The 26,159-nt window shown below is 30.5% G+C and overlaps 1 long non-coding RNA gene across 5 annotated transcripts in view; it reads left to right on the top strand.

The window, feature by feature from the left end:
- The window catches only part of LOC140672214 (uncharacterized), a 214,800-nt gene extending 188,921 nt beyond the window's left edge, over positions 1-25,879 (top strand). For 3 of the 5 annotated variants that reach the window (XR_012047856.1, XR_012047852.1, XR_012047853.1), the window contains one exon: positions 23,861-25,879. This is a non-coding gene — a long non-coding RNA (uncharacterized lncRNA). Of the gene's footprint in view, positions 1-6,907; positions 7,219-12,417; positions 12,668-23,860 lie in introns of those variants that run through there. The other 2 variants (XR_012047854.1, XR_012047858.1) reach the window with 2 other exon arrangements.
- The last annotated feature ends 280 nt before the right edge of the window (positions 25,880-26,159 follow it).

The raw sequence follows: 26,159 nt of genomic DNA, 5'->3' as shown, positions 1-26,159 counted from the left end.
TTGAAATCTTGGGGGGGGGGACTCGAGTCCCTATAGCCCCCCCCCCCCCCTGACTACGCCACTGTATATAGGTAATATTCTCAGATTAAGCAATTTACGTCATTATTTCAATTTTGTGTGTACGTAGTGCAGCTTATAATTGAAAATTTATCTAAGATTGATTTATTCAATATATAGCGATTAAAGAGAGAGTGTATTATTTTTTAATATATTTAGATTGTACAATAGATATTTATAATTTTGCAATAAAAGAAGCAAATAAGGCGAAACAAAATGGATAACGATTCTTTTGCATCTTCTTATATGGACGGTAAGGTGATATTTTATCGATGAGAATAAAATGCGAGCGGAAGATATTTGCTATATACCTACAATGCGTTCGTGCAAGCGCGCGCGTGAATGTTTCAACATTCATCCAGCAATCTTTTCGCGCGAAAAAGTGCAAGAGCATGTATTCGCGGCGGTCTTTTTGCGTCTATCTAGCAACTACTCCTTAACTTTTCCGGAAAAATTCTTAAAGGTCTCTGAATATGTACGTTTTTCGTGTATGCGCATATTCGTGTATGTGTGTATACAGAGTGACCCACGTTCACCATAGTTCCTTTCATCTACAAATTCTTTGATCAATTCGGTATTGATTCTTTTCCGAGACAGCAGTGACTTTTTAGTATTAAGAAATTTAAAGTAAGAGAATTCTTCAATTTTTTTGAATTTTACAAATCTATTCTTTAATTTATTTTAATGTAAAAATTTAATTTTTATTCTTAATACAGTTTTATTTTGCATATAACTATATTGCCAAGAGAAATGTCATTCAATGAAATTGTCATTAAGGAATGATTTCTTCCGAGTTACTCAACCGATTTAAATTATGAAAAAAGTTGCAGGGTATTTCGGGCACCCTATACATGAGAGAAAAATTACTAGTCCACCAGAAGAAGATTTATCGAACATTGCCGTGGGCCGTAAGAAAAGTTTCGATCTGAAGGACCGTTAACACGAAACTTTGTGGAAGTATAATTTTTATGTATTCAGAACCGAAGAAAGTATATATGACTGAATATCGAGCAACCGGATATCTTGTAGACTTTGTACTGTAGATGTCTCGTTAATGCAAGATACTCTTTGTAAAAGATTGAAGATAAAGATAAAATGCAAAAATTTTGCGCATTAAATAAAAAGTATCTAATATAGACAAACAAATTATGCGAACGATAGAAATTTAAGAACAGATATGTTTATTACTTTATTACGTCACTGCACATCTTTTAATATTTTATACTATATATATATTATTAACTTGAATATATTATATAAGATTTTTTTATTTATATTTTATTTATTATATTGAAGATGAATTATGTGACATATGAAAGAATGCGACAAATTAAAGAATCGAGTAATGTATGAGGGTGTTAAATCACTGACATAAGCTTATCCCGAGGGAGGGTGTCATCTGCATTTACTTCTATTTGCAAGAAGACAAGAAGACTGCGAAGGGACGTAAGAATGGGATTGAGTAGTCAAGGGTAGGAAGTCTCGTCGCGGATTGAAAGCAACTCGGGGCTGCAGTATATTCTTATGTAGGCCTACTCGCCTAGAGTTTCGGCGGTTCTCCGAGAAAATTTACGAGCCCCGAGCTGATGGGGTTTCCGTGCTCGCCCAAACCCGCCACCTAATATCTTTACAAGGACTCAGCCGCTTTCCCCTATCGTACAGAATGTCTCTGTCGAGCACATCGCAAGCATGTCCGCGTAATGGAGCGATCTCCCTCGTCATTTTGCTCTATCATTGCTCGTCCCTCCCCCTCCCTCTCTCGTCCCTCCCCGTATGTTCGCAACACATGGATAATATGGTTGTCATTCTCAAGTCACGAGATGGAAATTATTGCAAGAATACGCGCGTATTTTCTGCCTAACTTTCAACCAAAAGACATGCGATTTCTATATTATTTGGAATAAAGAGCTGATGTTTTACAATAGGCTTATATTATATAAGCTGAAAACTTTTGTTGATTATATTTCGTTACATATAAATTATAAATAATAAAAAAATATAAATTATTTAATTTTTAAATTTATGTACGACAAAGATTGTTATCTGTATATGTTTATCTATAACATTCATGTAGAATAAATAATTAAATATTTATATATAACAATATTTTTAAATTAAATTATTTTAATGTTAACATGTATTCTACTGTCTGTATATATATATATATATATATATATATATATATATATATATATAGTATGTATATATGTATATGTATATGTATGTATGTATATACACAGACTTATTAATTAAACTGGTTACAACGATTACATCATCACAACGCGATTACGCCGAACAATATGATTACATCATCATTAATTTATAATTAAATTCATCTTTCTCTATCTGTTTATCACGGAAAATGAGTTCCGGTTAGTTAACGGTATAATCTAAGGTGTATTCATTAATCCTTTCGGTTTTATACATCGTAGCGCAATACACTCTTCCGCTCTGTTACACATTTAATTACCGTACGTGAAGGTGCATTTGTATTAGTAACGGATGAATATATAATTGTGATAAAATCAATTCACAACTTGTGTAAAATGCAGCGAACATATTTACATATTAGGCGATTAAAAAATTTCATCAGCATTCAGAAAGAATTGAAAATAAAAAGAAAAGTTGTTAGCTTTCTTTTATATCTTCATCTTCTTTTGTCGCTTAACATTGTCGCTTCTTTGTATCTCAAAAGTAAACAACTCTTCCGCGCGCTTTCCTCTACCTCCGCTTTCACGAACTTTGCTCCAGCTTTATCATTTTCCTCTCGATCTCTGCTTACGTAATTTTACTGATTTCCTTTCTTTCCGCTGTGTCTCTTTTATAGTATCCCGTAGCATGGCTTCACCGCGTCGTTCTCTTTCTCTCATTACATGTCCTCGACTCTTTTGTTATCCTTTGTAGAGACACCTGCATACATACGCGTCGGTACGTTTATTCGCGCTACTCATTTTTCTCGCTTTATCCCCTTATCGTTCTTCCCACTGTTCTCTCTTGTGAATATGATATTTCTTAATTCCTATCTGCTTTCGTCGCGCGCCTTCGCTTTGTTATACTGTTATTTTCCCCTCTCATTTCACCGAATCTCATTCCGTTTTCACATCTCACATCATTGTTTCCTCTCTCCTTCTTTCCACATTTCGTGCCTTTCCTCTCAATCTAATTCTCATTATATCTTTCGTTTTTATTTTTTGTTCCTTTCCTCTTTGTAGCTCATCATTCCCGTTTTGTTTTAACACTTTATTGCATCTCGTCTCCGTGCTTTATTCCCCGTTATCATTTTTTCCACTTTGTCTTCTCACGCGGTTTTTATTGTGCCTCAACTCCTTCAATCTTCTTAATACACATTGCAACTCGCTCGTTGAAATAGATTTTCATTCCCTGCGTGTCATATCTATGTATATACGATGGGCTTAGGAATTAAATGCGTTAAGTGTCAAGTACATACATATTCGTGTTCTCCCAAAAGATGTAGTAAAAGATTAAAGATTATTAAATACATCGCGTCTCAAAAAAATTAAGAAAGATTATTAAGCATATGCATTTTATTCGAATTCAACAAAATTAATTATTTATGAAATTAATTATTAATTTAATTATTTAGATAGTCAAGATAAAAAGGGAATGAGTAATCTTACAAGATATCTGCGCATAGTATATTTTTTTTGTCTTCTTTTTTATTTAAATTTGTCATAAATTATGTACACGTGCAAGTTTAATCCTGTAAAGAAAGAAATTTGTGCTCAAACCTCCAATGATTAAGTCAAATCATCCGCAATAATAATACGTATGGTTTATTAGCAGTAGATAACCATCGCGATGACTACTTTTTATTCTTTTTTGCCCTAATTCTTTGCGGATGTCGTGGAAGCGGCCATTGTCCGAGAAAAAAGCTCCCCCGCGAGCGTTTAATTCATTTTGCCGATTTCGTATTGTTCCGCGGCTCATTTTTCATCTGACGCGCGAGTCCATTCGCGGTTTCCTTTTCGTTTTTAGTAACCGAACTGCAGCAAACTCGTGCCGTTCCGAATTGCAAAAAATCGTCCGCGCACTTCACCCACGAAAATGTTCCTCTCCTTAGATAATCATACTTTCGGAATAAGTAATTCATACACTCTTAGAATAATAATATAATTTTGAATAAAAACTAGAATGTTAAACTCCAGAGACAAACGTAGAATAAAAATTTATATTCCAAATAATGTTCTCGGAGGAAAATATTTTAAAATAAAAAAAAAAATAATAAACTAATATGTATACTTTAACGCAACATTGGATATGTACTTAAAAAAATAGAGTAGAAAAAAATGATACATATAGAATAATATAAATAAAGTACTTTCTTTCTTTTTTCTCGAGAAAGTTTTAAAATTAAATTAAAAAAATTAGTTTTATAATTAAATTAATGTTACTTTTATTTAATTATTAATTTAATCAATAAAATATAATTTTTGTTTTTGAAAGCAATAGTCGAGAAAATATCAGATTTAACTTGACTTTCAGATTATTGATTGTATTTATAATCCTCGGAATTATAATTGTAATGTTAATTTAATATATTTATAATTAGATACTCAATTATATATTGAAAAGTGATGTTATATCGAAAATTAATCTATGATTAAGAGAGTTTTATGCGCATGTCATATATAGATATCGGTGCTGGCTTTTTGCACACCATTACACAGCCGAGCTCGATAATGATTTTGAGGTATTAACCTTATCGTGTTTCGGAGCACCCCTGGTGACCGGCCGGTCATCTGGGGAAGACACTAGTTCAACTTTCTTTCAATTGGAATCCGCGATTTTGCTCGGAGATAAAAAGGATAAATTACTTCCCTCGTGGGAGAAAAAATTCAATTAAAAATGGGGGAAACTGCGGACGACAGATGGATTCAAAGGAGGAATAAGCACGTACCCGTCCAGCAATAGGAGCTGAAAATCGTTGATTCGGAAATATTTGTGAGAAATTATGAGGACACTAATAGAAGCTTTAATGTCGTTCCTCGTGACAGTCTGGGAAAAGACAAAATGCACTTAGAAGACGCCATTTTTATGTCAGAAGCATACATTTGCTATATGAGGCGCTCATCTTTTGTCAACAAATGCAATTTTTACTTAGTTATTCTTGTTAAAGTGATCAGTATTTGATATAGAGTAAGAAATCAACATAAGCGAAAATTTTTAATTGATGCGCAATTGTAGTTGGTATATAAAAAATATCGCAGATTATGCTCAAAATCTTAGCCATTTTCTTCCTTGTATAATGTCGACGAACCACCTTCGTCGCTGTGATTCATTATCGCGGTCTTTATGAAGGGTCATTAATATTATCCTGCGGACAAGCCAACATGCTTTGGCACTAACTAATGTCGTAAAAAATTAGTACAATAGCGACGATATTACTAAATAATAACATGCGAGTCTTTTTTAGTAGAACTTCCGGTAAGTAATAACGTTGAGACTTGTCACCACCCTATTATTAGAATGATTTTATATACGTATTTTATATTATTAAGTAATAAAAAAAGATATGACATAATGCAGTTACTTATGCATATATGATGCATAAGTAACTGCATTATTTTTTCTTTATTATAAATAAAAAAATTTAATAAAAAATTTTAGATTTATATATTATATAGGTTTTTCAGTTGCTTTATCAACTTATTATTTTAACATTTGTCGGCTTTATTATCTCACAAATTATTTCACAATTAGCACAATTTTCTTACGCAAAGTCTATGACAGAGAATTAAAATATTTCGTCGCGATATTATTCGCAAAACACAATGCATTGCGTTAGTTTTACAATATATGCTACAATAAAATATATCTAATCACGTACAATCTCTAATAGGTCTAATAAAGTGAAGCCTGTGCGAGAGATTTTTTAAAAATACAATTATAATTACTGCGTGATCTTTGGCACCGCGGACAATTTCGAGATACACTAAATGTCCCCGTAATGCAACGTGCATTATGATCGCGAGAGATGCGCATAAAGTGTAATCAACGTGATGCGTGGGAGGAAGCGCGACACAAAATATACGGACGAGGACTGGTGTAATTTTAGGATAATTTGAACTCTGTGTACGTGCAGAAATATTCGCGTCTCTCCGACCCGTCGTGCTAGAAAATTCTATTTCGGAGAAGTTGTCGTGAGTCCGGTCTCGTATATTTATTTATCACATGTGAATTCGACATTTTCCAAGTGGCGTGTACACACGATGATATACAAATTTCGCGATTAAAAATATAGCTTTAAATTCATTAATTTATAATACATTCGCGATATTTGATGCGATTACTTGTGATCTTTTTTTTTTTTTTTTTTTTGTTATTAAAATATCGAACGTAACTCAATGATTAAAATTGAAATAATCTATTGTAAAAATAAGAATAAATTACAATAAGATAATAATAATATTGTAGAGATCTTTTAAAGCGTAATTAAATTAAGGTAGAAGTATTCTTATTTATTGATCTTTTGAAGATATGTCGATAGAATGCAGGTTTTGCATTTATAATATAAATAAGCGTGAATAATTTTGATACATATATGTATTAAAAATTTTATTATTAATTGAAGTATAGCGGAAAGTTTTGGACACTTTCAGCGTAATTCATAATTGTATTACGATACTTTCAAGATACAAAGTTCCGTTCCTGAATTACACGGCTGAGATCTTGGACAGACAAGATCTACGCACAACTGCAAAATTCTTGACTAAGTTATTGTGTATATTAATAATTAAAATATATCAACAAATGCGCGAGAAGCACCAAAAGATTAATATGAAATCACAGACTTGAGATATTGCGATTATATGTTATATATATTTTTCAGATCTTCTAAGTGCAATACGCGTTCAAGCGATAGTGGGCCACAGTGTTCGACGTGCTTTTGATAAAAATTTTACGAGAATAATATTGTGGGAGTAGCAGGTGGTAGCTGTCGGGCCGTAGTACTTGCTCCTCGAGATTGCGACGAAAGTTTCGACAAGATTCCACGAGTCTGCAGCCGCGAGAATAGAAATGAATGTCGTCGTATTTTTAATATTTACTTCTCAACAAAAATTTCTATTTGAAGCATTGACTGGGAGTTGACGTCACCAAGTAGCAAGCAAAAGAATTTAAAGAATGAAAAACGATGTATTTGTACGTACATGATTTTGAATAATAATTTATCTGATATTTACTACAAACAATAATAACATGATACATATATATATATATATATATATATATATACGTATAAATAATAATCATTTATATTATTAAATATCTCTATTAATTTCCAATCTTTTAATCGTAATTCGCACATTACAGTAATAAAATTATATATAGTTTAACATACAAAATTGAGAAACAATTTGGAGATAAAATGTTATGATTTAATTGAAGAAAACTTTATATCTTTTGATATATTCAATCTTTAGAGGAAACATTTCAGTGCACATGACAATATTTATGCATATATAGTCAATGAAATAATAAAAATTCCGATGGATAGTTCAATACTTTCTCCAACTTGTCGATCTCGCGAATTCTCCTAGACTACGAACTTTGAATCCGAATGGGATCAAAGGATTGCGGGATCTCGATCAGATGGATAGGACCAGTGTGCGGATACCTCTGTCGTGGCATGTATTGCTTTCGAGCATCCATATCCTTTACACACGATGCGATGGAAAACAAATCCCCGACGGATTCAGTCATTCTCGACGTGATACTTATGAGTCACACGGTATACGCGCGGAATAATACTCGCGTTGTTTGCGTTTATTCTCGCACGAAAAAAAAAAAAAATAAAACGGAAAGGCGAAAGGGACTATAAAATAATACATGAGATATTGCGAGTTGATTCGATATGGTGAGATAAGTCATGTGACTAAGCGGAATTTTATAGCGTATTTTGCAATGTCATGAAAATGTTGGATTTTTTAAATTGAAATAAATTCTATATTTATGACGAACTTTTGAGTCGAAGAATATTCTCATGATTTAATAGATTTCTAATTAGATTATTGAATTCTGATGACAGTTATTTGTATATTTAATCAAGTTATAATTTTATAGTTAATTGCTTTAGTTTGTTATTTGAAATTTGAAATTTTAATAACGAATATTTGTATCAAAAATATTGAATTAATAAAGAATTCATAGTGACTGCACTTTTTGCTCTATGAGACTTATTCTATGAAAATAGAATTTTCTACATTGATTTTCTTTTAAAATGTTGTCAATTTATCATTTTTGTATAAATATAAAAGGGTATTAGATTTGTTGTAATTTTCGATGCAAAGAAAACTAAAAATATAATATTAGTAACGTAATATTAATAAGTAAGCAGATAGTAATAAGATATATATAGAGTAAGATATATATATATATATATATATATATATATATATATAGAGAGAGAGAGAGGGAGAGAGAGAGAGAGAGAGTAAATATATTATAATATTAACACTACGAAATTTCATTTAATATCAGAAATATAATAACTTAGTAGAAAGATATAATAAAGATATATTTTATCTTTTTGGTTCGATGACAACACGCCGATAGAGTTGTAGATTTTATTGAGGAAACATTGCTAAAGGGATATTGAAAGAAGCACTACGTTGTAGGCGTAAATAACGCATAGCATATAAACGGTTACGGGGTATGAGATGTAGACGAAACGGAATTCGAGATTTACGACGTGGCGTATTAAAGATTCACTCTTTGACACAATATCGCGCAGTATAGAATACTAAAATAATACATGGGTTTGCATACAGCGTGCATACCTCGTGAGAGATGGTTCCCCAGGAGTAACATTGAAAACCTGAGGATATAAGAATAATATCCGTCCCAGAGCTGGATGAAGCAATAGAAATTTCGCGGTCGAATAAATAAAAACCAGCGCACGTAATAATAAGTAATGTAATAAACGAGTCCGGCATTTAAATTGACCGTGCTGGAAACTATGGGAAACTATGTTATTGTCGAACATTAAGGTTATTGCTTGTATAAATCCTTTATTCCACAAGTTCTTTATTAAAAAAAAATACGCCGTTTAAATTGTTGATTTTTTTCAACTCTTTGACATTATTCGAGATTTCGTCAGTTTTTAGATTCGCGCAAAAATATATTCTTACAAAGATATCGATTATCTATCGAAAAGGAACTGTTCGCGCCAAATAATCGCTATAAATATATTAATAAATATTTTAACAATCCCACGAGTAATGCCGCTTCTATTTTTGCTTCTACATAAGCAGACATGGAGAGATATAGAGTACGTACAATAAAACGTGATCAATGAAATCGTGAGCGGTGTTGGAAGTCGCGGTTCACTAAACAACGAAGTTCGATTAGAACGTGGATTAATTAATTAATGTGGGAAACTTGCTGTTCCGGAATCCAAGACGAATCGCATATTATAGATTAACGCCGATGTAAAGGATTGCTAAACATCTTACGAATTGCGTTACATTCGCGTCCTGCAAATATGTTTCGATTTAATTAACCCTTTTTATTTCTTTTTTTTTATTTTACAAAGTTTGAATAAATTAATTATTACAGAACAGTATATTATGAAGATTGCTGTTATGTTATAATTAATTATCCAGAGTATTTTTACTGCGAAAACTTATGTGATATTTATTTAAAAAACAAAATTATAGTAATTGTATTTTTCATTGCGTAAAAACGGGGAATAACAATCATTTAATTAGCAAGTCCAAGAAAATGAAAATAGCAATTCGCTTTTGATGAACAAATATCATCGCTCGAAATATAGCGAACGTCGTTCTAAGATAGTTGCACGTTTGAACTCTTGAGAAATTGATGCAATTTTCTTAATTACTCTCATTGAAAGACAGAGACTGTTATCACCTGTCTTCTTTACCCTCGCAATTAAAATAACATCATCGTGCAGTTTTTATTAAGTGATGCTAATTATGTCGATGGGAGATCCTTACAAATAAAGCGATATCATTTATTTTATATTATGAAACATTTATTCAATTTTCGAATACGCGACAAATGTATCTCTATTAAATAATAATCTTACGAGAGTAAAAATAATTTGAATAACTTTCTTATATAAGATCAGAGATGAGAAGCTATTTCATTCTTGAAATATTTAACACGCGAGTAAATTAAAATTTTCTTTCAACAATTAATTAAAATGAGCGTGCTTGCAATGAATACGGAATTCTCGCTATGCCGGTACATTAAAAACCCACGGCATAACGTCATTTTTACAAATGCTCGAGATTGCACTTTAATCCAGAAAGATAATAGTTGCGACTGCAATATTTAATATTCAAGAGAAAATGTTTTATATTTATACGTAAAAAAATTGATAAACAAGGATATGTATTATGTAATATGTAATTATTTTATTACGATTTTATCTTCTTAAATCCTTTATATTCTTAATATTTGCTTTATTAATATGTAATTATATGATTAATTCTTATCAATTATTAATATATTTTTAATATTAATAATTTAATTATTAATATTAAATTGTCTTTAATTATTAATATATTTAAATTGTAAACAAAATTTGATGAAGAGTTATGTACCTCTACAGGACATATGCCAAATATATAAAAAGTATCTAAATTTGTATGAAATAAAAGTAAAAGTATAAAAAAATTAATAACTCTAAAATATACATCTATACATATTTGTCGTTTTTTATTACAAAATAAAAGTTTGTAATTCATCGGTCGATGCGCAACAGTAAAATTGACTATGAGAAACTACATTGATTAAATATGTATAAAGAGATCCAAATTATGGTAGTATTTAAAATAATAATATTTAATAACTAATATTTCAAAAAATTATATAAATTTTATATTTATCGTTCGAATAGATTTTATATATTGAATGAAATAATTTTAGAAAAAAATTAAACTTATTAAGTACAAGCATATATAAAGATATATAAAAATTTTCTTTAATTTTTATCTACGTTATCTAAATAAACGTTAGTATTTAGCATATGATGACTTTATTATGTAATTTGTGAATGAAATCGATCCATATCTTACAATAACTTGTAAAACGGAGAGAAACTCAAATTGAGAGGAATCGACTTTATTCACGAAACAGCCGTTGGCGAAGTGAATTAAGGTTCTTTTAACGATCAATTAAAAATCGCTGTGCTCAGAAAGAAAGCAGAGATTCTAGGATATCGTGTTAGAGAATGCGGCAGTTTAAACGAGGAAAAGAGACATTAAGGCGCGAATTCTCGATGGGAAGGGATTCGCAGCTCTGAATATTATTCACACTCAATTTAACTTATTGAGAGCCACACGGAGAGGCCGCTTGATGACTCAAGCTGTAATGAGCGTAACAATTAATCGCTGAATAGAATTCCCTTTCCCCTTTCAGTTCTCTTTGACTTCCTGTCATTCATCAAAACGTTCCCTGATGTCTCTGCAAGACGCAAGTCATGCATTGTCCTGCATCTTAACGTCGCTTTCGAATTTCGGTGATGTTGAAAGAATTTTAAATCCTTTATAAAAAAGAGTGAATATTTCGTCGAATAACCCTTATCTGCCTTCATGATTTTAGTTCAATAGAGAGATTTTTAGGGATCGTCTCAACTCTTGACGCAAAGTTGCTTTAAGTCGCTTTAAATCGGTAAAAAATAGACGATGATTTAAAAGAGAAAAAAGAGACTTTAAATAAACCTTTATAAAGCGAAATTTATTTTTTCAATAGCTTCTATCATTTGTCAATAATGTGGAATATGATAAGAGAGATGATAGATAACACTTATATAAGATAATAAATATTTAATTTATATAAGATAAAAATTATATTTAATCTTATAAATGTTTCATTTTACAGAAGATAAATATTTATATTTATTACATATTAATATTTATTTATTTATACTACTTTAAATATGTATTTAATTGCATAATTAATATATAATATGAAGATTTGATTGATTTAAATTAAATAATCGAATAATATTTAAAATAAAATAGTTTTCTGTTTAGAAACAGTATATATACATATATGTATATATATAAAGAAGCAATGATCTAATTAAAAAATAATAATTTATCTATTCAACTTATTTGATTATTAATTTATACGTATCTTATATTTTTATCTTTATTGATTGTTGATACATATAAAAAATATTATACAATTTATTATTTATATAATATTTCAATGAAATTATTCAATTATTCAATATAATGAAATTTCCATCATATGATAATATAGTTAGGAATTGATAACACACAATTGTAAGAAAATATCAGTAAATCCATTTTCATAATATATTGACTGTTGATATCTTTGTTGACAATCGATAAAATATTTCTATTTCAGACATCAGTGAGGTATTAAAGACTTACAGTTGCAGATAAATTTTGGCGTCAAGCGTATTCTACAAATTCAAAAATAATTGATAAACCAATATGACCGATTATCATTAGTACGTGTTATCTCAGCAGTTTAATAGTACATATCTACTATCGATGAAAGTTTTAAAGTACGCAGTTGCTGAAATATTTCGATATAAAATGTTCCAACAGATGGTAATACAAGAGAAGAGCTGCTAGAATATTGCGACATCGGACAGTGAGCTAAATTCGTTTCATGCACGTTTTAACACATTTAATAAACATGGAGTAAAGTAATAACGTAACAATAATGTGAAAATTTATTGTTTATGATTTCAATTTAGGTTGAGTATATTTTATTTAATAAATATAAAATCTCTCTGCAGGGATATAAAAAACATATACATTTTGTTAAAACTTAATAAAATTTATTATGTAACTAAAGGTACACATGCATTGAATATTTAACCGAATAAATAATTGAGTAAGCAATATATAATACAATATATTTTTAAAGTCTTAGTGTAATAAATTATTAAAAAAATTGCAAACATTTCAATATGTTAAATTTCAATGTTAAAATATAATAAAATTATAATAAAATTATAATTAATCCTTTCTCAGAACTGGTGTATAAATAAAATAAAAAAATACAATTGTTGGTTTAATAGAAAAATCACGGTTCACGTCATGTTTTATATGAAATTCTCTTGATAATAAAATTTTCAAGTATCAATCACTTTTTTTAGATTTGATTTTCCAAAGAATAAACAATGGGAAATTCACACAATATCTCTATTGTCTATAGAGATAATATTCGATGATTGCAATACATGGATACGGATGTGTATGCGTGTGCGTGCGTGTGTATGCGACTATATCACTCTTAAAAAGAAATCGACACGAATCAGCAGCCACGCGTAGAATCAATGTACCATAAATCTTTGACGAAAAAGTTACATAGCGCGAGAGAACGAGCGTGGGAGGTTGCTTCCGGTTCTTCATCTCGTCTGCCTTTTCGCGTCCGTCGTCGATTCTCGGCCGGCTTCTCTTCTTCCTCGAAGGTTTGTATCTGTTTCGCGTCGGCCGCGAAAGATAGTCGGCAACCAAATAATTCATTCTCGTCGGAAGCTCCACGTCTCCGTTCCACACTGCGCAACATCGCCCAGCGGCGCGTTCCCCGTCCGTTTCCGGCCGCGCCGGAAGCGCAACCATAAATCGCGGCCGCTGCAAATGTATACGCGCTTGGAGCAATCAAGTACATGGTCGCCATCATCTAGCGGTCGTCTGTAATGAATTTCTGGCTAGCGAAGATATTGCGCATTGCATGAATGAAAGTTAAAATCAATATACATGTAGTGATTGATTCCCGAGCAATATCAATATTTTTCTAACAGAAGTCTTTGACAATTTCGTGTTAATAAAACTCACTAGTCAGCAATTTGATATAAAAATAAATCTTGCAACGTACAGGTATTCTCTTATAGTGTTTAAATTTAAACTGAAAATTATAAAAAAGAGAAAAGGAAACATATAAAGGAATAAGCCGTGTCTGAGTGTGCAACGCGCATGATTTTCTCTGAATATAAAATCTTTTGACGCTAAAATGATTGATTTTTTTTTGTACAAATTTGATTGTATATTATCATTTTCCGTAACTTTTTGATATGCAAAAGAAACTATATATCTTTGTTTGATACGAGATTTTATTAAAAGGATTTTTCTCTAAAATAATACATATGTAGTTAAATATGTTCCCTTTTTATGATAGAAGATATTTTGGAATCGTTTTAAGTTTTCATTTTGCTTTAAGTTATACCTTCAAAAAAAATATAAATAGAATAATTATTTATTTCTATTATAATGCACTATATTTAATTAATATTTAATGCATTAATATGATTATATTTAAAATTAAATTTAAAAAATTATATTTTAGAGAGATTGCTATTGTAGAAATATATCCATAAAATATTAATAATAACGATGTTACATGTCAGTCATTCTGTTTTAATTTTGCAAATCTGATATCAAATATTTATATAAAAATAGTTAACAAAGTTGATAAACAGATGTAATTAAATTTTGCGAATAATCATAAATGCAAGCAATTAATAAAACTAAGAAGATTACTGTTGTTGACAAGCGAACATTAATATGTAATTAAATCAATTGTAATCAAAATAAATTAAATTAAATTGCCCGTTACGTACACATGTTGCATTAGAGAGAGGTAGAATAGAGGGATATATATATATATATATCCTCAGAAAGAGAAAGAGAAAAATAGGATAATCTAAATTTCATAGCAGTAAATTGTAGGAAAATTTTTATCATATTTTTAAATTGATTACAAAATAATATAATTAAAAAATAATATAATTATAAAAATAATACTATATATAAATTTTTTTTGATAATTTTAATTGAAAAAATTATATGTGAGTTAAATTTAATTAATCAAATTATTTCTAGTTGATATCCGTTTTGATCATATATATATATATATATATATATATATATATATATATATATATATATATACATATGTATTTATGATTTTGAAGCACAAATATTATAAATTATGTAAAAAGTGATCTTATTTGTAACATTGCTGATAACTCCAATATAATTTTATTAACGAAATAATATTTTACACTAATCTTTTACAATATTTTATCATACACGTATTTTTCATAACAGATTTCAGATAAATATATTTTCCACTTTTATATTCTTTTAAATAGAAACCATTGTATGGCATGATCCGGATTTATATATCCTCGTGCATATCCGGAAATCCTAGAGGTCAAAATACACGAAAGGGACTCTAAGACGGTCTTAAGCTACGGAGAAATGGTGCCGGCGCGTACTCGGGAGATGCACAGTATGAGAAAGCGTAAGATTTCCGCCTTAAGCGGTTAATGTTTAATCCTAACGTAAATTGAAGTTGCGTTTACACGACAGTTATGTCAACCATTGCCACGTCTGCATTCGAAGCTCGGATTTACTCTACGCGCTCCGACGCTTGTTAGTTTACTAAAGAGCGATCCTATTTCCAAGAAACTTCTCCATTACAAATTATTGTATTGTTTCATTATACTTTTAACGTCTCTTTTCCACAATTTTTAAATGTGTTTACTTGCTTCTTAACAAGATTAGTAATTTTTAAATTAATAATTTTAAAGTTAACATTTTATTTATGACTTGATAAATAAATTAATCGTAGCTAATCTTCAAATAATTTCGTCGCAATTGATTTTCAAATGTAATTCTGGAAAAGAAGATTTACTTTCAAATAGATTAATTAGAGATGCATCTATTTATCTTCTCCCGAATGGAAATAAATGATAGACAATTTTTAAAAGTGACTTATTTTAATAAACTTAAAAGAATTTATTATACATGATTTATTTAAGCATGTGTCTTTCTCTGTATATTATTTTTTTATATACATGAATTTTTAATAGTATGCTAATTTTTTTGTAAACTTATATAATGTCTTGCATCAGAGAATATGATGTTAGAGATAGTTCAATTGCTGCTTATGTTAACGAGTTGAAGGTTTTCTTGAATAACTTCTTCATTATGGTAATTGCTCGTTTAAGAATTCTGATTTACTTAGTCTTTTCGCACTTCTTTGCAAGTTCGAGTGGATTTAATTCCACGATATCATTATCACTTCTGAAAAGTTTTATACGATTATTGTTGTCACTATATATTCTAAAAGAGACTTTTAATTTCTACCACTTATAACATATTAAATGTTTGTAAGCTAAAAATATGTAAAATATTATGCTTTTAAAGTTTATTATTTTATAGTTATATTTTTCAAAGGTTAAATCTAATATAAATGTTCCTAGCAGTTGATTGATATTTTTAAATATAGTTTAAACATTTGTAAATAAAAAATTAAGGCAAATAATTAATTTCTAATCGATGCACTTTAAAAAATACAGAAATTTGAAAAAATATATAATTTTTCTCGAATTATAACTACATCATTAAATAATATTTTAATCTATATTCGTCATCCATTTATAGATCATAAGATATTATTTATAAAAATATAAAATTTATGTAGTTTTATTTACATTGCGTATAAAATGATAAATTATAATTATAGTATAGTTGCAAACACATATTAATCATATAAATCGCATAACCTCCGATGCGTTTATTCTGTGCATTATCCATTAACCCTAATTGTAAGAGAATTTTCAAGAAACAATATTCAATTACTCGACTTGACAGTTGTTAATAATTGTTAATTGACGTACATTTATATAATTGTAGTAGAATAGTATCAGAGCTATAACAATCCCGATGACTGTCAGAAAACTCCAACCTTGCCATGCACAAAACGGCGCACCGATGACGCCAACGCCGGTCCTCTTGCATACACCCATGTATGTATATCGATTATTTAACAATTTTAATTGTCACAACAGGCCGACGGACATTTTTTCGCCAAGGCAAACAGGAATTTTGTCGTGTCGATGAAACACAATAATGCCATATTGGACAACGATCGCGTTGTTCAGTAAAAAAATTCATTTATATAAATCTTATCGAAATAGAAAAGCAGTCGATTGTAAGCAATATCAGCGTATGAGAGGATTGAACAAATCAAAAATCTCCTAAAAGTGCAAATGAATGAATTTTACATTTGGCCTTTATTTGTTTGAGCCTACATTTTATATGATTCAATATATGACGAATTTATTAACTCCTGTAATATATGCGCGAATATATATTTTTTTATATTTTTATATTTCTATATATTTATATATATATATATATATATATATATATATAAAAAATTATATATATAAATATAATAATATTTTTTTATATTTATATAAAATATATTATTAAGATTTATTTTATAGATCTCATAATTAGATTCTCAGTACTCATATTAAATGCACGCGATATGATTAACAGGATAAATCTTAAAATAAAAGAATATTTTTTACAAGTGATATCTTTCTACGTTTCTTAATGCATTATATGTTTGGTTTGACAAAATGTCGAGAACATTGTTTTCGCGTTCGAGCGGCTTTGATCTCGTCAAACGCCATCGCGAGAACATTGCACACGGTCCGCAACTAATCTTTGTAGTCAGTCGGTTACGTTATACCTTTGTCACATGTTCGCGGATAACAAAATACACAAAAAAGCGAGGGAGCTTGCGGCCCATATATCCACTGAGGCTGCATATCTCTCTGGTCATGGAATGCGCGACGTAGCGAAAATGTACCTGGGGGTTCATGCAGGATTGAACGTTCATATTTTGATCGAGAAAACTATCGCAATCGGGCATACTAGATATTTTAGAATTTTCAATGTTTGAAGAATGTCGAGCATAGATAATTTTAGAAAAAAAATTATCTAGATCCATGTTTTTTTTTTTTTTTTTTCGAAACAAGAAAGATATATTAAAAGCAATACCAAAAATTAGATCAAGTTTTTCAAAATTTTAATTTTTATAATAGATTGTTCTTAAAATCTTATTATGATTTGTAGAAATTCAAATATACATATTTACATTTTGAATAATTAAATAATTTTGTTGTTTTTTTTATTTGTTTTATTATTGCTCAGAAATATCAGGAATCAGGATATTTGATTAATTATATTGATGTTTGCTGTATTAAAATAAAATTGAAATAAACCCCTTATACGTTTGTAGAATATAGAGTTGAACTTTTAAATTCTGTTGACTAACCGAATATATTTATTTACATTGCTAATTGATATGTTTCCATTGCGATTTATCGCATATATTTTATAACATAGTTATGAAATATCGAATAAATAAATATTGAATTGGATGCTTGAAAAGTTTCATAAACTGCGAGTTGAACAATTACTCGTAATAAATAAGAAATATTATTTCTTTCATATACCTAAACCTTATTTGAAAATACTCACAATCTCAGGTATTGATGATGAACGAGTGTTTGAATTTCAAGCTTAAAAGTGATAAATGTTCGCGATTGCCCTTTTGCTTTTCGCTAGCATCATTTATCATCTAATGTTAGTAAAGAAGGAATCACGTTCTTGACGTCGAACGATCGGCTAAGTCTTGTATTTAACGAATTGTTAGCAAGATTGATATTGGCATAGCGTAATTATTTATCGAAACCTTCGAGATTTCTTGAGACTTCACCTTCGTATGAAGATAATCCTTATAATATGATGACAAAATTCATTTATTTTATCTTAAAATCAACTGCGAGGCGTCAGCGATATTGTATATTCGGTCATTAATAATTGTTAATTTATTGAACTGATCAATTTGCAGATTGATCAATTTGAAATTAATCGTCGAATTTCTGTATGTATAAAATTCTCTAGATTTGTTAAATGTTTTTTATATAATTTATTATATCCTGTCTTTTGTATTATTATTTTATATATGACGATTATTGTTTATTACAATTTACGATGAAGATCATTATACGTTCGTCTAACTTTGCGATTTGAGTTACTGTTGACGTCAAAGTGTCGTGCATTAAAGCCACACGCATTCGCGTCCGTTTTACAATAGGGTTCACTGGCAGACGGCAGTCCTATTTACGCGTCGGAAATTGATTTTGCGCGTTTCGGAAACGAAGTACCCGACTGTTGTGACATGTGCATGGTACAGTGGGACTCTATGTAAAACGATCTGATTTTGATCTATCGTCGGTTACCCTTGTACGCGACATCTTCACCGCTGAATTGCTTTTTACTCGAAGATTTATAAACGGACAGCGAAGTCTTTTTTTTTTAGAAAGCGAATCTGTGATTCTTAAAATACTACCGATTAAATCATCTGTCGAAGATAATTTTAATAAAAGAAGTCTCAGTAAAAATAAAAAGATAAAAGTTACAAAACAATCAAATCATTTAAATTTAAGAAATCTTTGTTCGAATTTTGTTGTAATTTCTATTTTTAATTTTTGCAAATATATGTACAATATTCTGAATAAATTAATTTTATTAATTAATGCACATTAATGCTTGATCAGAAAAGTAGAACATTTTTCATGAATCGTGATAAATTAAATAAGTGTTATGTAAATGTTATATGAAGAGTGCATATTTGAAATGCTTTATTAATGATCACATTTTTCATTTTACACATTTTAAATTAGCTTACAATGTTAATAAATCATATGGGAGATAAAATCAAATTTATAGCAAGAATCATTTGTATGCATTTCGTTTGAATTAATAGTCTCGATTTATAAACAACTACATACGTGTGGCTCGCACGTGCATCGCGCGCGTTTACAGCTGTCTCTGAGAACATCTTCCACAATTCATCGACCAACGGTCTCTCTCTCTCTCTCTTTCTCTCTCTCTCTCTATTTCTATTTCCCTCTCTTTCTCTCGCAGTTTACAGTATAACGATAAGAGTTTACAATGCATGTCGCATGCGCGATTAGAGTATCTTTGCGAAGAGAAGCTCCATCGCGGATTCTCGCGCGCGCGAGCTTATTTATCGTAGCATAAATTCGTGTCGCGCGAGTACCGCGCACTGCGCTTGAAACGTTATTCTATAAAGCTCGGGGATTTTTGCTCGCGGTGAATGATATATACGGGGACACAGAGGCGGCTCGGAGAAAATACCGGATTTGTCGCGATCCGCAAATCCGCGGTCTCGCGCGCCGCGGAAAGCTGGGTCGCAACGATATCCACGCGGGGATTTCGCGAGCGTGGCAACGCGCTGGAACGTTCTCTCGAACCTTACAATAGTAACGTTCTGTTCGGACGAAAGGGCGACGTGCGTATTTTGCGATTGACAATTATAAACACAGCAAAAGAATAAAAAAAGACTAAAAGCCTCTTGTAATCTGTAGAATATTCTAATTTTCTTTCTTTCTTCTATGAAGATTGAGGTATCGACTAGTCTTATAGTCTTATTTTAATAAATTAATCTTGGAAGAAATTTATATATTTTGTCTGTTTAACAATATCTTTTACACTCGACATATGCGGCGATAGTTTTCTGTTAATGAGAAATTACTTTAACATGAGAGACTCAATTCGAAAAACATTCTTTGACAATGCCCTGGAGCCACAGATGCTCCGCAAACGTGTCTTCGCGGCGACATACGAGGAACGTGTTAAGCCACAACGTGCATTTTGCGGAAATACAAGCTGACGTGTTTGCCGTTACACGGATAACTGAATTGGCGCCGTTGGACCACGAAGAAGCGCATTCGGTCAACCGGAGACAATCCCAAACGCGATACTGCACGCTTTTGCGCCTGGTACGGGGCTTAAACAGCACGTTTCCGCCGTTAATGCCGCACGGATTTCCCCTGTGAAATTTCACGCGAAGTGTAACCTCCGCCATCGTGCGAGATGTATATATGTACATACAACTTTACGCCGTTATTCATGCGTTCTCTAGCACTTTCCTCTTTAACCCTCGGGACGAGAGCTCGCACAAAGATCACTCAGAAGTTCCTAATTGTAATATAGTATGTCGCGTAAGCATTACAGATCCAAATTCTATCGCATAACTTTTTCTCGACATTAATTACCTTTTTGTAAACTTGTTGAATGTGTTAAATGTGTACGTACGAAAATTTTAATTTCCTTGTATAAGGAAAGGGGTTGTTGAATAAATATAGTTTTCGTTATTTTTTTTTTTTCGTAGTTAAATATTATTTTGTATTTAACGCGACATATTTTCAACGAAAAAAAAAATAAATAAATAAAAGGGAATTGACACACATACATATATATTAAATTAAATGTATGTAGGTTTTAAATATATGCAGATTCTTCTATTAAAACTTTCTCGATGTGTATCTTTAGTTAAACCAAGACTTCTGATTTTAAATGTATTTAGCGAGAATAATTCTCACGAGACGCAATAATATATTTCCGACTTAATCCGCATAAAATCCATCGTCCGCAAATTGAATCTCGGGACTATCTAATGTATATATATCTCAAGTAATCCCTCTCCCCGCATCATGCAGAAACAAATAAATAAGTCGGAAGCTATCTGACCTCATCGCAAATCTCCTACCGCGAGATTAATATGCAACTGCATCCAATCTCGGTTTTCAACATTCCGCGCTGCGTCCCTTTTATCTCTGGATTCTCATTCCTCCCTGGCTTTACCTTTTCCTCGTCATTCTCCCGTGCACGTTGTACCCTTCTTCCGAACACCCTTCTCACCGATCTCCGTAACACATCGACGTCAAGAAGCTTTTCCGAGTGACGACCTCGGTTGAATTCGTCGACGCGCTTTACGCGAGAAATCGAAAGCAATGTTGAAATGCATAGGTGAAAGCAGACTTTTCTTGTGCAGGTATTACTTTTATTATAAGTATAGAATAAAATTGAGTAAGATAACTAGATATCTTTTTTTAATTACATTTTGTATTAAAAATTGTTGTATTAATTTTTTTGAATGCTCTTACAATTAGATGAATTATATACAAATAATTCTGTACGAATAAAAAGTTATTGTTGATCGTAACGTCAATAGTTATATTTAATAAAATCATTATTATTACTTTAGAGACATTATTAATTATTAATTTTTTTTTAATGTTGATTTCATCTCTCCTCTCCTCTTTATTGTATTGATAATAAAAAATCGAAAATTTGCAAGAAAATTAGAAAATATATATATTATATATCCAATAATTCATTTTTGATATGCTAATTCATTTTATATAATTCTTCTATAACCAATAACAATTTTTAGACGTTTTTTATTAAATAGTATACAAAATATTTTTTTATTCGATCGTCAAATGACACACGCATGCTTATTGACGTCGATTTATTTATTTTGAGCACGTGCAAAATTGGCATTCGCGAGTAATACATATTGTATTCCAGTGAACGCGCAGTTTTAGCAGAACACGTGTGCTTGCAAATGCATGTAGATAATTAGCACACAGAGCGTAATCAACGCACGTTACTTATGAGTGTTGCACAAGTGTTAATCGAGGCTCGGAATTCTATTTCACCGAACGCGCTTCTTTCCACGATATTTCGCTTTTACATCGTTAGTGCGATGATTACACCGCTTGTATGAACGTACGATTCGATTTTCGACCGAAATACCCGGGTGGAATTGCATCATTTATTTGAATACGGGCGAAAGAATTGATATCATGGATGTTTCTCATCAATACACTTAGCGAGTTATTTCAACGCAACAATATGTCGGAATTTTTTTCAATATAAAATAAAATTGATTTTTGTCTTATTTTTAATGATGTACAAATATTGATGCAGGCATTATTTGCAGTAAAATACAGTGTTGACAACTTTTTATTATATTATTTTTATTTACATTCCATTTGCATCTAACGATTTAATAAATTGATTTTTTTAATTTTCGATTATTCAAAAAAACTTCTAATCTTTTGTAAGAAAAATAAGTTAAAGGATGTGAAGCTTGCAATCTTATTCATCGATACGAGATAGCAAAAAATGAAATATATGCAGTACGCATGATGCGATCTACTACTTCTTCTTGCAATAGATCTATGTAATCGGCATGAACATCTGCTCGACTTTAGGGAAGGGATTCACCGAGAAATTTCGACTGCGCGCAGTCTGCCTCGGTGATGGTTCAAGCCAATTATTCGCTCTTTCAAGCGAAGTTTCCTTCGCGAAACAATCGCGGATGAACGTGACGGCGAAATTGCATTCCTTTAAGCATGGAGGCGCAATTGTTTTTCACGACTTTAGGAGTGGTTATCTAGCTAATTTGAGAAAGAAATATATATCTTTAACACCGCCGTTACACTTTTATGTATTAATTTACATTCAGCAATGATCTAATTAAGGATTAATTTAATACATAATAATTTATACATACATAATACAGTCGGACCTCTTATCCTACGACCCTCTTATGCTACGAAATCTCTTATCCTACGACAAAAAATCTTCTCATGTTACGACCGCGAAAGGGGAATTATACCCCCACTCTCAAATTTTTGTCGTAAGATCAGAGGTTTAAGGGGGAGGTTCCGGACCGAAAATGTCGTAAGATAAGAGGTCCAACTGTATAATAATTTTATCTCATTGATTAGTAATTTAAATATATTTAATATATTTAATTTTAGCTCATTGATTTATTAATTTAAAAAACTGTACAATATAATATAATATATCCATTTAGATATTTTATTTAATGCATGCATGGCTTATTTAAAAGTAATTATAATAAATTTTAATTCTGTATTAATATATAAAGAAACTAAAAAATGAATCATATCAGTAATTAAATATTTATAATAATAAAATTTTTAACAAAATAGATGTGTAGATGACTATATTATTTTGTTATATGTTTTTTCGCTTTGTTACATGTTTTCTATTTAAATAATTCAATGATAATAAAATATTATTTTGTATAATTATTATTTATAATTGCATTTTTCTCATTGCAGAGAAGGGGGAATAGCGACACGCAAAATATCGCTATAAGCATCGCAATTCGCGATTTACGACATTCTTTTAGAACAAACGGACGAATAAGGATGCCATCAGTTGCAATGAGGAAACGCTGAAGATCATCTTCAACGCCCTACAGTTGTTAAAAGTATGATTATATATTTATGCGTCGAACTATTTCAATCATCTCGAATTATTAGCGCGAACGTTTATGATGAACGCGATTTCGAAACTGACAGTTTTCCTTGATGACATATAAGGAAAATCTCTCGCAAACAGGAAGGTAAAAAATAAAAACGATAGGTATAAACCTACAAAATTTTTTTCGCGCGGTAAAATAATGGTGAAAAAACAAAATTTATTAAAAATCTCTTATCAATTATCGAATTGATTACAAACACGTATTAATCGCGCAAATATTTTATGCAATATACAAAGCGTAAACGTGTGAAGATACTATGAGATAAATTGCATGACTAATCGATACACAGTGCTCGATTTACGATGAGGATGTAATGTTGATGTAAATGACACTTTTCTGGGCATTTGCTCATAATGTAATTATTCACACGTGCGTATCCGCAAATTGAGGCTATCGAGATGCATCTGTGTTATATTATGTTCTATCTCGATGGTTTATCTCTCGTTATTTTCCAATAGAGAGACATAATTTCATGAATAATACCTTGTTAAATATTTCACTATTGATTTGATCACATTTTTGAAATATTTGCCTGTTTTTCACATATATTCTTCATTTCTATTCAGCTTTATACATTATTTTCATGTGTCACTTCGAATATCAAGCTTGATTTATTATATATTAAATATTACATTATATAATTTTATACGTAATTTATCATTAAATATGAGTTATAAAGTTTCTATCGAATATGATTAATCAAACATATTCAAAATATGCAATGGAAAAAATGTTTTGGTGTAGTCTGGTAAACAAATAGAATAATTTTTGTCTACTGTCGAATATCACATTCCATTTCAGCATATTTTTTTTTATTACAAAGACAGTTACACAACGTGTGACATTTGCAATTGATCAAAGGAATTTCTTGTGCGCATACACACTAGTGTCAATTTCAATGTTACATCACATATGTAAAATATCGAAAAAATATCTTTCGAGAATTGTCTTCAAAAATCCATTTTAAACATCCTAACCTGCGATAAAAATTGAAACTCCCTGAATTTTATTTATAATTCTAACAGGTAATATATGTGTTTACAAAAGATGAAATAAATATATACACATACACAAAATACATAGGTACGTACTTACATTAAGGGGCGATGTGCGACATAAAATTAAAGAATACTTTATCTTGAATTATAAATCTCTTAAAGCGGGCTTTAGAAAATAATATCTTAAGAAAATAATTTATATGATAAAAAAATTATAGCTGTATCCAATCTGTTATTCACGATTAAGAGTAGAGAAACATTTCCATTAACCGTTATGAAGACAAGGAAGCAACGTTAATCGCGCAGTAACGAGGAAGAACAGGGCAGTTTTAATTACTGTTTAGTCTGGATTAGCTTAGTCAATTAAACGCTTTGTCTGGCAGCGACAGGTCACAGCCATACGCTATTCCAAACGATATAGCTCGCATGGTATGGTAATTCGAAATAGCGCCCTCGCGAGTGCCATATGTCAACGACACGGAATTAATTATCGCCATGGACACCCTTCTCTACTTCCTCATTTCTGCGTTTCGATTACGACTAAGCGATAATTCGATTCTGCCGAGGATATAATGACCAAGATCAGGAATTGATGTCACGTGCCACTAAACATGTGTGAATTTATAGCGACAGTTTCAACTCTAATCTCAGATTTAATATCAAGACCATTAATCATTCACTCTATCACCAATTGTATGTACCTTCATAATCTTATAGGTTTTAAATTTTTTTATGTTTTTAAATATACACTTTATATATATCCTAATTATTTAAATTATTTATGATAATCGATATACACATTATCGATTTTATTTTCCAGATTAATCAATTAATTTTATTTCCAAATTAATTAATTTTTTCTTATGTCATTATAAACAATATTTTGTAAAAAAAAGGCGATCAATTATATTAATTTGAATTAAAACTTATATTAAAATGTTCTCAAATATGCTCAAACATATTTAATATGCATATCAGTTCGTAATACATGTTTTTGTGATTTATATGAAATTATCTGATATATAAATCTCATGAGATACAATCATGACTAGTTATTTGCTTTAGATGAAAGTAGCATACTGTAATGGCTGACCA

The sequence above is a fragment of the Anoplolepis gracilipes genome, chromosome 13 (genome assembly GCF_047496725.1).
Source record: "Anoplolepis gracilipes chromosome 13, ASM4749672v1, whole genome shotgun sequence".
NCBI lineage: Eukaryota > Metazoa > Arthropoda > Insecta > Hymenoptera > Formicidae > Anoplolepis > Anoplolepis gracilipes.
This window is presented reverse-complemented; position numbering and strand designations above follow the sequence as displayed.